The following is a 15671-nucleotide window of genomic DNA, read 5'->3' as shown; positions in this document are numbered from 1 at the left end:
ACAAGGAACAACATCTCCATGTTCCAACAAGGAACAAACTTCAATCTTCACCTGCAACTAACAACGCTATAAGAGGGGCTGAGCAAAGCGGTAACATAGCCAAACAACGGTTTGCTAGGACAAGGTGGGTTAGACTCTTGGTTCACAAAATGGGAGGCATGATAAGCAAGTGGTAGGTATCGCAGCATAGGCATAGAAAAAGTGGCGTCGAGGTTATCTCACCAACAACTGCATAAAAGAGATTTTCGATGTCGGCGAAACTAAACTCAGGTATTCCAGAACTGCAACGATAAAATTGTGACGACAACACCTCGGAGCTCAACTCCCCGGGACACTGCCACAACCCCTAAATGTCAGGAGGCACCAAGAACAATGTTCTCGTCACAAATCGATCAGAACGATTCCAAGATACCCGCGTGATCCTAAATTTTTTTAGTGAAATTTGAGAAGAGAAGAGACAAAACTCTATGTCAGGATGCCTTATCATAGCAATGAAGGGACTGGGGAGTAAAAAGAATTCCTAAACACTCCGATATATAATTCCTAAATGACTCAAAACATTTTTCTAGACTCAACTCGTCAGCTAATTCGATCAAGCAGTGGGGGCTCCTAAGGTCGGGTAAGGCTCTGATTACCAACTTGTAACTCCCTCGATGCGGCTATATCTCCCATGTGTCGAAGCACGACTTAGAGGCATAACCGCATTGAAAGCAATGTCACAAGTGAGGTAATCTTCACACGACCCATGTAATACATAAGGGAAAGAGATACATAGTTGGCTTACACTCGCCACTTCACACAATACATGAATAAAGCATTACATCATCCAAATACAATCAGGGCCCGACTACGGAGCCAAAATAAAAGAAGACTACCCCAAATGCTACACAGATCCCCGATCGACCCCAACTGGGCTCCACTACTGATCCACTAGAACGAAACAACACAAAGGACACGATCTTCATCAAGCTCCTCCTGAGCTTGGTTGCGTCACCTGCACGGTAATATCAGCACCTGCAAACTGGTTTGGAAGTAATCCGTGAGCCACGGGGACTCAGCAATCTCGCACCCTCGTGATCAAGACTATTTAAGCTTATAGGAAAGGCAAGGAAATATGTGGAGCTGCAGCAAGCGACTAGCATATATGGTGGCTAACCTGTTCGCAAAAGAGAGCGAGAAGAGAAGGCAAAGCACGAACGAAGAACTAAAGAACAACCTACGGCAAACATTACTCCAACACCGTGTTCACTTCCCGGACTCCGCCGAGAAGAGACCATCATGGTAACACACACAGTTGATTCATTTTAATTAAGTTAAGGTTCAAGTTATCTACAATCGAACATTAACAAATTCCCATCTGCCCATAACCGCGGGCACGGCTTTCAAAAGTTCAAATCCCTGCAGGGAGTCCCAACTTAGCCCATGCCAAGCTCTCACGGTCAACGAAGGATAAACCTTTTTCCTGAGACATTCCGATCAGACTCGGTATCCCGGTTCTACAAGACAACTTCGACAAGTTAAAACAAATCCAGCAACACCGCCCGAATGTGCCGACAAATCCCGATAGGAGCTGCACATATCTCGTTCTCAGGCCACACTCAGATGAGACTAGCTACGAGTAAAACCAAACCTCAAGTTGCCCCGAGGTGGCCCCGCAGGCAGCTCAGTTCGGACCAACACTCAGAGGAGCACTGGCCCGGGGGGGTTAAAATAAAGATGACCCTTGAGTCCGCGAAACCCAAGGGAAAAAGAGGCTAGGTGGCGAATGGTAAAACCAATGTTGGGCATTGCTGGAAGAGTTTTATTCAAGGCGAACTGTCAAGGGGTTCCCATAATATCCCAACCGCGTAAGGAACGCAAAATCCGGGAACATAACACCGATATGATGGAAACTAGGGAGGCAAGAGTGGAACAAAACACCAGGCATAAGGCCGAGCCTTCCACCCTTTACCAAGTATATAGATGCATTAATTAAATAAGAGATATTGTGATATCCCAACAAGTAAACATGTTCCAACAAGGAACAACATCTCCATGTTCCAACAAGGAACAAACTTCAATCTTCACCTGCAACTAACAACGCTATAAGAGGGGCTAAGAAAAGCGGTAACATAGCCAAACAACGGTTTGCTAGGACAAGGTGGCTTAGAGGCTTGGTTCACAAAATGGGAGGCATGATAAGCTAGTGGTAGGTATCGCAGCATAGGCATAGCAAAAGAGCGAGCATCTAGCAAAGCAAAGATAGAAGTGATTTCGAGGGAATGGTCATCTTCCCTGAAATCCCGCAAGGAAGAAGAACGAGTCCATGAAGAAGACAAACGGACATAGTCGAACGGTTCCTCACAAACGCGAGGTTATCAGAACCAACCCGAAGAAGCAACACCGGAAAGAAGCACACAACATAGTCAACAACCACTACAACAACATGGCATGATGCACAACAAGTATGATGCATGTCCGATTTAAAGAAGCATGGCATGGCAAAGTGCGCAAACAATCCTACAAATTAAGTGGAGGTCATTATGCAACGGAGTTGCATATTGACGAAACACCACATGACTTATTTAGTTCTCTCTCGGTTATGTACCCAACAATATTAAATGTTGTTAAACATGGGAAGAGGGTGAAGCAAAGTAACACTACCTATCTAGTCAAGTTTAAATGAGGCCGGAAACAGCGAACAACAATTCTGGAAAATCATCATATGCATATATTAGGTTGGTACTATTCTGCCCTAAACAAAATTTTAGAGTTGTTAAGCATGCAAAGTAAAGCCATCATGATAATCTAGGCATTTTTCTACCCCATTTACATATAAAGTTTATTAAATTTGGAGCTACGGTTATTAAGTTATGAATTGAAGCATTTTAACAAGTTATTTGAGCAAATTAAAACAAACAGTATTTTAAACATTTTAAACATGCATGAAAGTTGCATATTATTAAACTAGATGAAATTCTAAGCAAGTTTCATATTAAGTTTGTTTTAATCCGATGCACGGTTGTGGAGATATTAAATGCATGAAGTGCAAGGGGCTTATTTGTAAAACTGCATTCTCTCGAATAACAGCTAAATTCCCAGATCTGAAAAAAAACACAGCAAGCTGAAACTGGGCGGACTGGGCGCTCACCATGGGCCAAGCCCAGTTAGTGAGGGAGGTTGGCGGCTCCCTCACGGGCAGGCCGGCTTAGGTGCGCAGCTGGCCTCACCATGGGCCTCGGCCCACTCAGTGGAGGAGGGAGGCCGGTATGTCACGCAGCTGGGCTTCGTTGGAGACGCTGGGCTGACGTGGCGCAGCGGTTCACGTAGGCGAAGGAAAAGGGTGGTCAAGGCAGCTAGGTAGGGGCGTCCTCTTCTCCAGTTCGAAAGAACAGAGGCAGGGCAGGGCTCGGCGCTGCTGGTAGTTGCCGAAGACAAAGAGGGAAACGAGCCTGGCATGGAGCACCGGCGAGATGCAGGCGAGAGAGTCAAGCAGCGCTGCTGCCTACGGGCTTGGGGCAACGCGGACGAGCAGGACGGAGAGAAGGCAGGGGCCCTGGGGATGCAAGGAGCAGCAGCAGGCAAGGACGACTCCGAGATCTTGGCGGGGCGGTGGAGCCGCGAGTCGACGGCGCGAGGAGGACCCGGGAATGACGGGATCCGAAGGAACGGCGACTTGGCGGAGGCCGGCCGGATCTGGAGCGGTCTGTGGTGGCTTCAGGCACCGGCATGGGAAGAAACTCAACGAGGCCATGGCGCTGCAGACAGATGGGTTCGACGTTGCTGCGGGGAGCTCCTCTCCCGTATGGAGCAATGGGTGGACTTGGCAGCAGGTGCTCCGGCGAGGAACTTGGTGGGGCGACGGATCCTGTGAGGACGCGGCTTGGGAAACCCCGGCGCGGGCGAGGTGAACTGGAGGCCGGCGAGGATGGTCCCTGGTGTTCCTGTTACAGAAGCGGAAGAGTGAGAGATGGAGAGGGAGAAATGGAGGGAGAAGAAAACAGGCGATGAAGAGGAGCAACGGGGAACGCTTGACCTGGCGGGGGATTGGCAAGGCTCATCGGCGGTGAGAGCTTCGGTGGCCGGGGCTCCTCTCCTGTTGGGCTCGAGCGAGGCAACGAGGAGGAGGCAGACGCGAGGCCCCCTGTTCGTCTGCTGCGGCCGGAAGGACGAGGAGGAAGGCACGCAAGGTGGAGCTCGGGCGCGCTGGATCGGGGAAAAGTAGGAGGTTGGAGAGGATTTGGATCGGGAGGAGTGTGGCTCTGGTTGGCGGGGCGATGGGATCGAGGGAGATTGAGTGAGGGGATTAGTGGCGGCGGCCGAGAGGGATGGATGGGACAACTCCCCTAGAAATTAGGGTTGACTGTTTATATAGGTAGGTTGGTTAGGTTAGGGGCTACTCGGTCCATCTGATCATAATCAGGCGGTCGAGAATAAATAGGCTAGGGAGCCCATATAAGAAAACGGAGACGTTTTGTAGATGTTTGGGGATGATCCAGACACAACGGTGACGACTGCTCGGGTCGGGTCCAGGGAAGTTTCGGACGCGCACGTGAGGTATTCGATGCACTGTGCAGAGAGGGTTTTGGGGTCTGGCGGTTGTCAGCGGACTATGCAGAAGCTTTGGGCTGATAGAAGAGAAGAGAAAGAGACCCGGCGACAGTTTCCGGAGACCGAAAACGTCCGACGTTAGACCGACTATAATGTCGCTATAGTTATCGGTTGGGCTATCGAACGAACTCTGAATGCGATGAAACTTGGCAGGCGGCCTACCTACAACATAACAACACCACATGCCAACTTTCAACCCATTCCGAGAACATTTTTCGGCCACTTATAAAATAATATTTTGGACGTGCCGCGGGCGTGTGCAAGTGTGTCTGGGATCAGAACGGACAACGGATGGCATTGGGGGAACCCGGACGGATGCAGGTTTTGAAAACATGATGATGCAATGCACATGATGACATGATGAAATCCAACATGTAGGCAAATGACATGGCAATGCCGGCGAATAACTGGAAGACACCTGGCGCAACGGTCTCGGGGCGTCACAACACTCCACCACTACGAGAGGATCTCGTCCCGAGATCTAGAATGGCACCGGAGGGGAAAACGGAAGAGAAAGAGAAGAGGTTAAACTAAGTTGCTTCTTTGACAATGGAGTGAAACCAAAGTACCTTGAAAGGTTGAACAAATTGAAAGAAAGTATACAACGAAGATGAACGAAGTTGAAGACACTCCGTTAAAAAAAAGGAACAACAAACATCACTAGAACTTTGTAGGTTGAAAGACATAAGAAAAAAGGTTGTAATGGACAAGAAGTACATGCAAGCACTCCGGTAGAAAAAGAGAAACAAGGAACGATAAGGATCAATTACAACAACACTCCGGTTAAAACAAGATAGAGAAGGAATAAGAATGATGTAATTTGGGCAGCATTCCGACTGTAAATGGAAGGAATTGGACATGATCTTGACAAAACAAGATGATGGGTCAAAGAGAGCAGCATCGCAATGCCTTCGGAACAAAAGAAAGTATGAAATGAAAAGAACGGAGAAGAAAAAAACATGTTCTACCTCAAATGAATTTGAGAGAGCATCCTTGAAAGAAGGATTTAACGGAGTTGTTGGGAAATCAACAACGAAAAGAACAGGCTTGTTGAGGGCTTATGGAAAACATCTCAAGAACTTGAGGTGAAAACCTGCCATAAATGGAAACAAGATTTGATTGATATGAACAAGGAGACAAGAAACTTATTTCACCGGGAGGATAAATGAAGAACTTGGATCATATATTATCACCATTAATAGCATTAATCCTTAGGGAAAGCTTTAGGTGAAATATAACCCCAGATAACTCCAATGACGAGATTGATGGATTCAAAATACCTCATTCTTAATAACATGTGAATCATGAAACATGAACTCAAATTATCAAGAATGACATAATACCACCTCCAATGATACGGTAGAAAGAATTGCACTCCGGATTGCAAAATGAAGAATGATTGAGCTCCTTAGAGAAGAATCTTGATGGCAACTTCGAGAAGGAAACAAATCCTTGCTGCACCATCATGTAGAACCTTCATGAAGAACTCCGTTAACCAAAAGAATGATCAAACAGAAGGAAAGAGAAGTAGAAACACAAGGTGAAGCCTTGAAATGACTTAGATGAATCTTCACGACGATATAATGCAGAAAAGCTTGGAACTCCAGAAAAGAAAAGATGAAACAAGTTCGACCGAGAATTTTGATGAGGCTCTGGAATAAGGAATTGAATTTACTTGATGAAACAAGAATAAGAATTACATTATGCTTATCCTTCACCAATTAAATTGATGACAAACAATGGATTTGACACACTACTTATTCTCGTAGAAAGGATTAAGCGATATATAGCGCAAACTTGGGAAGGTCTTCGACAAATCCATCGGTAGGATTGAAAACAACAAATGAATTGATATGATAACAAGGTAAGAAGAATCTTGAATGAACCACCGTAAGAACTAAAAAACGAACGAAGAAAAGATAAGGAAACACCGGGAAGAATTAGAAAATGAACGAAGATACTTGAGACCATCTAGATACATGAGAATGAAGGGATCACAAACTGATTAGAGATCACTTGAACGATGCACCGGTAAGATTTAGAGAAAGAGAGCTGAAAGCTGAGAATGAACAAATCTGAGTTGATGGACTCCGGATAACAAACTGAGAAGACTCTTGAATTGCTCCGGATAGGTGAAAAGAATTCTCATGATCAAAAACAATTATGAGAGGATGGCATCAAGCTACAACCATGAATCTTGGAGAGAAAGGAGCAATATATGGAAGAAAAACTCTTCTTCGGTCTTCAAAATCTGAGAATGACGACGAGAAACACCACCAATAATTGAAGAGGCACTCCGGGAGAATCAAAAGCGAAGAGATTGAGTCAACAATGAAAAGAATTTGAAAGATCTTGGAGAAGGACATTTGACTGATGATAAATCATTCTTACCTCAAACTTCGATAAGAAATTTGAGGATAGCTCCGGGAAAATAAGAAGAGTCAGGTCAGATCCTGGGAAAAGACATGTGGGTTAGGGCCCACTCAAAAGATACACCATTGAAAAGATTACTTGAAAAGAGAGATTGCACCGGTTGAATTAAAAGACTTGAATGAGAGAACATCCTCGAAAGATCTTGAACGAATGCAGAGTGGAAACACGAATCTTCGAGATATCTTCAGCACTCCGGAATAATTGAATAGCGAGCGGTGAAAGATTATGAGGTGCACCGGCATGATAAGGTATTTGAAATGATGAAAAAGGATATGATCAACATCAAAGCTTGATTTGAATCCACCGGAGAAGAAAATGAGTGAAGAGTGATGAACTTGAAGCTTCGTTGGCATCTTCCTGAGAATCAACGGATAAGAACATTGACGTAAAAGAATGGAGAGACTTCACAACATTAAAATGATACTTGAATAAGAAATAGGGTGGGAGGGAGGGAAAACAAAGGTAACTTGGAGATGGATGAAACAAACACTGTTCAAAAGAAACTGACACTTGATCTTGCGGATGTTGAAATGATCGGCTTCACTTGAAGAGAAAACACACCGGTTGACAAGGATTGACATGACAATCTCGATTATCATGAAGGATTTGTATTCACATAGGAGTATGAGAACAGCACTTAGGAAAGGTATGGAATCAACATTTGACTTCGAAGCAACTCGAATACCACAACTCAAAACAAACAAAGGATTGGATTGCAGAATAAGCTGGAACAAACATATGATAGAGATTTCGCCCAAAGTTTTCGTGGTGGGGCCTGCACGGGCTCGATCGTACAGCACCATCATGTACAAGGCAGTGCACATGACATACGAAGCGTCCCCGAGTCGGCATAGCCAAGGACTCTTGAAGACACAATGAGACCACTTTAAAACCAACCGTGAATAGGCAGACCACTAGACGTCGAACCCCAATTTCATATCATACATCTGTCGAAAGATATCCTACGAGCTACTTGAATTCCCACTTATAAACTCCCGAAACTTTCCGGTTATGCAATCGGGTGTTGGGGATACAGGGGAAGCATAATATCTCACCCAAATCTAGCAAATCCTACATCCAGCCGTATCCATCCTTCAAGACATAACCAAGAAACCTTCGGAAATCGTTTACCTCAACCTTCGGAAAGCATCCGTTATACGAGTTATGGCAATACTCCCGAACTCCCGCCCCAGTACTGGGTGGCGTCGAGGTTATCTCACCAACAACTGCATAAAAGAGATTTTCGATGTCGGCGAAACTAAACTCAGGTATTCCAGAACTGCAACGATAAAATTGTGACGACAACACCTCGGAGCTCAACTCCCCGGGACACTGCCACAACCCCTAAATGTCAGGAGGCACCAAGAACAATGTTCTCGTCACAAATCGATCAGAACGATTCCAAGATACCCGCGTGATCCTAATTTTTTTTTAGTGAAATTTGAGAAGAGAAGAGACAAAACTCTACGTCAGGATGCCTTATCATAGCAATGAAGGGACTGGGGAGTAAAAAGAATTCCTAAACACTCTGATATATAATTCCTAAATGACTCAAAACATTTTTCTAGACTCAACTCGTCAGCTAATTCGATCAAGCAGTGGGGGCTCCTAAGGTCGGGTAAGGCTCTGATTACCAACTTGTAACGCCCTCGATGCGGCTATATCTCCCATGTGTCGAAGCACGACTTAGAGGCATAACCGCATTGAAAGCAATGTCGCAAGTGAGGTAATATTCACACGACCCATGTAATACATAAGGGAAAGAGATACATAGTTGGCTTACACTCGCCACTTCACACAATACATGAATAAAGCATTACATCATCCAAATACAATCAGGGCCCGACTACGGAGCCAAAATAAAAGAAGACTACCCCAAATGCTACACAGATCCCCGATCGACCCCAACTGGGCTCCACTACTGATCCACTAGAACGAAACAACACAAAGGACACGATCTTCATCGAGCTCCTCCTGAGCTTGGTTGCGTCACCTGCACGGTAATATCAGCACCTGCAAACTGGTTTGGAAGTAATGTGTGAGCCACGGGGACTCAGCAATCTCGCACCCTCGCGATCAAGACTATTTAAGCTTATAGGAAAGGCAAGGAAATATGTGGAGCTGCAGCAAGCGACTAGCATATATGGTGGCTAACCTGTTCGCAAAAGAGAGCGAGAAGAGAAGGCAAAGCACGAACGAAGAACTAAAGAACAACCTACGGCAAACATTACTCCAACACCGTGTTCGCTTCCCGGACTCCTCTGAGAAGAGACCATCATGGTAACACACACAGTTGATTCATTTTAATTAAGTTAAGGTTCAAGTTATCTACAATCGAACATTAACAAATTCCCATCTACCCATAACCGCGGGCACGGCATTCAAAAGTTCAAATCCCTGCAGGGAGTCCCAACTTAGCCCATGACAAGCTCTCACGGTCAACGAAGGATAAACCTTTTCCTGAGACATTCCGATCAGACTCGGTATCCCGGTTCTACAAGACAACTTCGACAAGTTAAAACAAATCCAGCAACACCGCCCGAATGTGCCGACAAATCCCGATAGGAGCTGCACATATCTCGTTCTCAGGCCACACTCAGATGAGACTAGCTACGACTAAAACCAAACCTCAAGTTGCCCCGAGGTGGCCCCGCAGGCAGCTCAGTTCGGACCAACACTCAGAGGAGCACTGGCCCGGGGGGTTAAAATAAAGATGACCCTTGAGTCCGTGAAACCCAAGGGAAAAAGAGCCTAGGTGGCGAATGGTAAAACCAATGTTGGGCATTGCTGGAAGAGTTTTATTCAAGGCGAACTGTCAAGGGGTTCCCATAATATCCCAATCGCGTAAGGAACGCAAAATCCGGGAACATAACACCGATATGATGGAAACTAGGGCGGCAAGAGTGGAACAAAACACCAGGCATAAGGCCGAGCCTTCCACCCTTTACCAAGTATATAGATGCATTAATTAAATAAGAGATATTGTGATATCCCAACAAGTAAACATGTTCCAACAAGGAACAACATCTCCATGTTCCAACAAGGAACAAACTTCAATCTTCACCTGCAACTAACAACGCTATAAGAGGGGCTGAGCAAAGCGGTAACATAGCCAAACAACGGTTTGCTAGGACAAGGTGGGTTAGAGGCTTGGTTCACAAAATGGGAGGCATGATAAGCAAGTGGTAGGTATCGCAGCATAGGCATAGCAAAAGAGCGAGCATCTAGCAAAGCAAAGATATAAGTGATTTCGAGGGTATGGTCATCTTCCCTGAAATACCGCAAGGAAGAAGAACGAGTCCATGAAGAAGACAAACGGACGTAATCGAACGGTTCCTCACAAACGCGAGGTTATCGGAACCAACCCGAAGAAGCAACACCGGAAAGAAGCACACAACATAGTCAACAACCACTACAACAACATGGCATGATGCACAACAAGTATGATGCATGTCTGATTTAAAGAAGCATGGCATGGCAAAGTGCGCAAACAATCCTACAAATTAAGTGGAGCTCATTATGCAATGGAGTTGCATATTGACGAAACACCACATGACTTATTTAGTTCTCTCTCGGTTATGTACCCAACAATATTAAATGTTGTTAAACATGGCAAGAGGGTGAAGCAAAGTAAAACTACCTATCTAGTCAAGTTTAAATGAGGCCGGAAACAACGAACAACAATTCCGGAAAATCCTCATATGCATATATTAGGTTTGGTACTGTTCTGCCCTAAACACAATTTTAGAGTTGTTAAGCATGCAAAGTAAAGCCATCATGATAATCTAGGAATTTTTCTACCCCATTTACATATAAAGTTTATTAAATTTGGAGCTACAGTTATTAAGTTATGAATTAAAGCATTTTAACAAGTTATTTGAGCAAATTAAAACAAACAGCATTTTAAACATTTTAAACATGCATGAAAGTTGCATATTATTAAACTAGATGAAATTCTAAGAAAGTTTCATATTAAGTTTGTTTTAATCTGATGCACGGTTGTGGAGATATTAAATGCATGAAGTGCAAGGGGCTTTTTTGTAAAATTGCGTTCTCTGGAATAACAGCTAAATTCCCAGATCTGAAAAATAACACAACAGGCTGAAACTGGGCGGACTGGGCGCTCACCATGGGCCAAGCCCAGTTAGTGAGGGAGGTTGGCGGCGGCCTCACGGGCAGGCCGGCTTAGGCGCGCAGCTGGCCTCACCATGGGCCTCGGCCCACTCGGTGGAGGAGGGAGGCCGGTAGGTCACACAGCTGGGCCTCGCTGGAGACACTGCGGTTCACGTAGGCAAAGGAAAAGGGCGGTCAACGCAGCTAGGAAGGGGCGTCCTCTTCCCCGGTTCAAAAGAACAGAGGCAGGGCAGGGCTCGGCGCTGCTGGTAGTTGCCGAAGACGAAGAGGGAAACGAGCCCGGCATGGAGCGCCGGCGAGATGCGGGCGAGGGAGTCAAGCAGCGCTGCTGCCGGCGGGCTTGGGGCGACGCGGACGAGCAGGACGGAGAGAAGGCAGGGGCGCTAGGGATGCAAGGAGCAGCAGCAGGCAAGGACAGCTCCGAGATCTTGGCGGGGCGGTGGAGCCGCGAGTCGACGGCGCGAGGAGGACCTGGGAACGACGGGATCCGAAGGAACGGCGACTTGGCGGAGGCCGGCCGGATCTGGAGCGGTCTGTGGCGGCTTGAGGCACCGGCGTGGGAAGAAACTCAACGAGGCCATGGCGCTGCAGACGGATGGGTTCGGCGTTGCTGCGGGGAGCTCCTCTCCCGTATGGAGCAATGGGTGGACTTGGCAGCAGGTGCTCCGGCGAGGAACTTGGCGGGGCGACGGATCCTACGTGGACGCGGCTTGGGAAACCCCGGCGCGGGCGAGGCGAACTGGAGGCCGGCGAGGATGGTCCCTGGTGTTCCTGTTACAGAGAGCGGAAGAGTGAGAGATGGAGAGGGGGAAATGGAGGGAGAAGAAAACATGCGATGAAGAGGAGCGTCAAGGAACGCTTGACCTGGCAAGGGGATTGGCAAGGCTCATCGGCGTGAGAGCTTCGGTGGCCGGGGCTCCTCTCCTGTTGGGCTCGAGCGAGGCAACGAGGAGGAGGCAGGCGCGAGGTCTCCTGTTCGTCTGCTGCGGCCGGAAGGACGAGGAGGAAGGCACGCAAGGTGGAGCTCGGGCGCGCTGGATCGGGGAAAAGGAGGAGGTTGGAGAGGATTTGGATCAGGAGGAGTGTGGCTCTTGTTGGCTGGGCGATGGGATCGAGGGAGATTGAGTGAGGGGATCCCGAGAGTATTAGTGGCGGCGGCCGAGAGGGATGGATTGGACAACTCCCCTAGAAATTAGGGTTGACTGTTTATATAGGTAGGTTGGTTAGGTTAGGGGCTACTCAGTCCATCCGATCATAATCGGGCGGTCGAGAATAAATAGGCTAGGGAGCCCATATAAGAAAACGGAGACGTTTTGTAGACGTTTGGGGATGATCCGGACACAACGGTGACGATTGCTCGGGCCGGGTCCGGGGAAGTTTCTGACGCGCACGTAAGGGATTCGATGCACTATGCAGAGAGGGTTTTGGGGTCTGGCGGTTGTCAGCGGACTGTGCAGAAGCTTTGGGCTGAGAGAAGAGAAGAGAGAGAGACCCGGCGACAGTTTCCGGAGACCGAAAACGTCCGACGTTAGACCGACTATAATGTCGCTATAGTTATCCGTTGGGCTATCGAATGAACTCCGAATGCGATGAAACTTGGCAGGCGGCCTACCTACAACATAACAACACCACATGCCAACTTTCAACCCATTCCGAGAACATTTTTCGGCCACTTATAAAATAATATTTGGGACGTGCCGCGGGGAGTCATAGGCGACCGTTATTGATTTCATGTGTCGTAAACTATTTCTTTTTAGCACTAGTGTTCCAAGGTGACCTTCTCTGTTTATAGAACCTAAACTTCAACTGCCACAGCACCTGAACTTCCATACTGGCCCTTTTTTGTTCCCTTTTTGTATCTTAGAGTAGTTTGATATCTGACCTGCTATGTTTACTGTATTTGGACTTCCATTATGTGTCAGTTGTGATAGCTGACCTTCTCTGATTATGCAATCTGAACTTCTGCTGATTAGGTATGTGTTTTCTACATGATTTTTTGTAGGCTGTTGATGATGATGCTAGGGTTGAGGAGGATGTTTTACCTGCGCATGAAGCTGCTCCTGTGCATGAGGCTGCCCCTGTGCATGAACCTGCTCCCGCTAGTGGCGTAATAGTTGATGAGGTTCATGGTAGTGAAAATAAGGTACCATTTTTCATGACCATTTGTCTTGTTGCCCCTAAGACGGACTTGCTGCCCCTGTGCATGAGGTTCAGTCAGCCCTTTGTAATGACTTTCTGTTTCTTTTTGCAGCGGCAAAATGATGATGTTAGTGTCCCTCCAGAGAAGGTTGCAGACAAGTCCGTCTCAGGCACCGGCTGCTCTGACGGGGTGGTCCTGACTGAACCTCAGTCGTCCATTGGCATTGAGGTTTCTGATGCTGAGCAGGGCAAGACAACTGGAGACATCATTTTGGAGAAAGATCATGTTGAGTCTGCTGTTGAAACTAGTGGTAGTGCTGCTGCAAGCCCGGAGAAGTCTCCTGCAGCAGAGCCATCATTTGATGTTGATGCTGTACAGGCACAACCAAAAGTTTTTCTTGTTTCAGATTCTCCAGTTGCTCCAGCTGCTGCTGGTGTGCTTCCCAACGATGTTGCAACGTCTACTGGAGACGACGATGAAGATATCGAAAGCGATTGCTATGGAGAGGAGGTTGATCATTCTAGTGCTGCCACTGGTCTAGGCAAGGATCCATGAAGAGAGGATCATGCTTCTCTCTTCTTTCCCCATCCCCTTTGCTTTTGTTGTTTGGTTTAGTCCATGATATCCCCTGTGAACTGCCTGTGTGGTCTAAGTTGAACTTCTGGTTTTGTTGTTTGTCGTGTGGGTTGTAAAGAATGTTAAGTGAACCTATTTTCTATGTGGGTGAAGGTTTTGTAATGCATGGGGTGTGATGTGTATGATGCTGTGCTTTTATCTTTTTTGATGTAGCAGCTGAGATGTGCTTATGTTCTGAATGTCTGTGCTTGAATGTTGGTCTTAACTGAAACTTTCATGAATGTATGTGCTTGAGTGTTGCTCTTAATTGCCATTTTCTTTTTGGTGATCAGATAGCGACCTTGGTATCGTCCGAAAGAAGGTTGATGACTTTTATTACAGTGTAACTAGGCTTAAGAATAATCGTTCCAAGAGGTGAGCGCAACTGGTCAATATTTTACATAATTCATGAACCCCCTGTGAATTGCGTGTGGTTTCATACCTGAATTTCTCCACCGTATGTACCTGAACTTCTTATTTTTACTTCTCTGGTGCTGAACTTCTGGCCTCTTTTTGTACCATACTGCCTGTTGTGATATAGCTGAACTTCTGTGCTAACATGTGTTATGAACTTCCTGAGTTCCTACTACTGAACTTGTTTTACTTTCTATTTGCTTGTTTTAGATCAACGATTATGTTCCAAAACAAGGAGTGTGAAGCTTCTGTTGAAGATGTTGCTATATCTTTTGTTCCTCGTGGAATGCTTCGATCTAATGTGGCTGACTGTGCACTCTACTGTCTACATGCGAAGTACCGGGGATCGGATAAACTCATCCTGCCGTATTGGGTTTGGGTAAGTCAACCATATAGTGATTTCTTTTCTGTTTTGTTCCTTACCATTTTAGTTAAAACTTGTTTGTCTCATTTTTGTATTTTTCATATGTTGGTGTTGTCTGCATTATTTTAGGACAAGATTTTCAGAGGTCAATCTGATTACCGTGTGAGGAAGTACTTCATGGCGAGTGGTCCAGATAGCATGGATGCACATGATTCAGTATGTTATTTGACCTAAAAAAATTAGTTTTGTAGTGCGATCTAGTGTGTTAATATTTGTTTTATCTTTTCTTTGTACCATTTGATATTAATTCTCAGTTTTTAATGATTCGTGTGTTTATGATGCTTCAGGTTGTTTTCCCCACTTTTGACCCGCCTGAGATTCCTGCTTCCATGGGTGGTGTTGGTCATTGGGTTTCGATATTTCTTGACCTGAAGAATTCAAGGTTCCAGCTTCTCGACTCCTATTATGGACCACACGATGAATGTGAGGTACGCCTGTTTCGGCGGATGACCGACAACATCAAGAGGCTTTGGAAGGATGCCAGCAACGACAGGGAGACACCCTTCAGTCCTCTTACAATCGACAATTTCGCTCTGGATTGGATTGATGTGCCCCAGCAGCAAAACAAGTATGAGTTCCACTTTTTCTGTTTATCACATCTGTTTAACTGTAGTTGTACTTAAGCTGCGACGTGTTTTATTCGTTGGCTTTCTTTTTCTGTTCTAACAGTATCCTTTTATTGTGTTTGATCTCAGTATCGACTGCAGATTCTGCATGCTTACGAATGTTAATTCGTATCATGACGGGGTTCTTGCAAATTATTCCCATGAGAATATCGTGGATATTAGGAAGACGTGGCTGTACTCAATCGGTTCTTCTAACCTGTTTGAGACAGACTTCCAAGCTCTGTTTGGCTACTACACATGTAAGTATTTGGAACCTGGACTGCTTACCTTGTAACGCCCCGAGACCGATGTGCCA

This window comes from Triticum urartu, chromosome 2A, assembly GCF_056163025.1.
Source record: "Triticum urartu cultivar PI428250 chromosome 2A, HENAU_Tu73, whole genome shotgun sequence".
Lineage (NCBI taxonomy): Eukaryota > Viridiplantae > Streptophyta > Magnoliopsida > Poales > Poaceae > Triticum > Triticum urartu.
Note: the sequence above shows the minus strand (reverse complement) of the source record.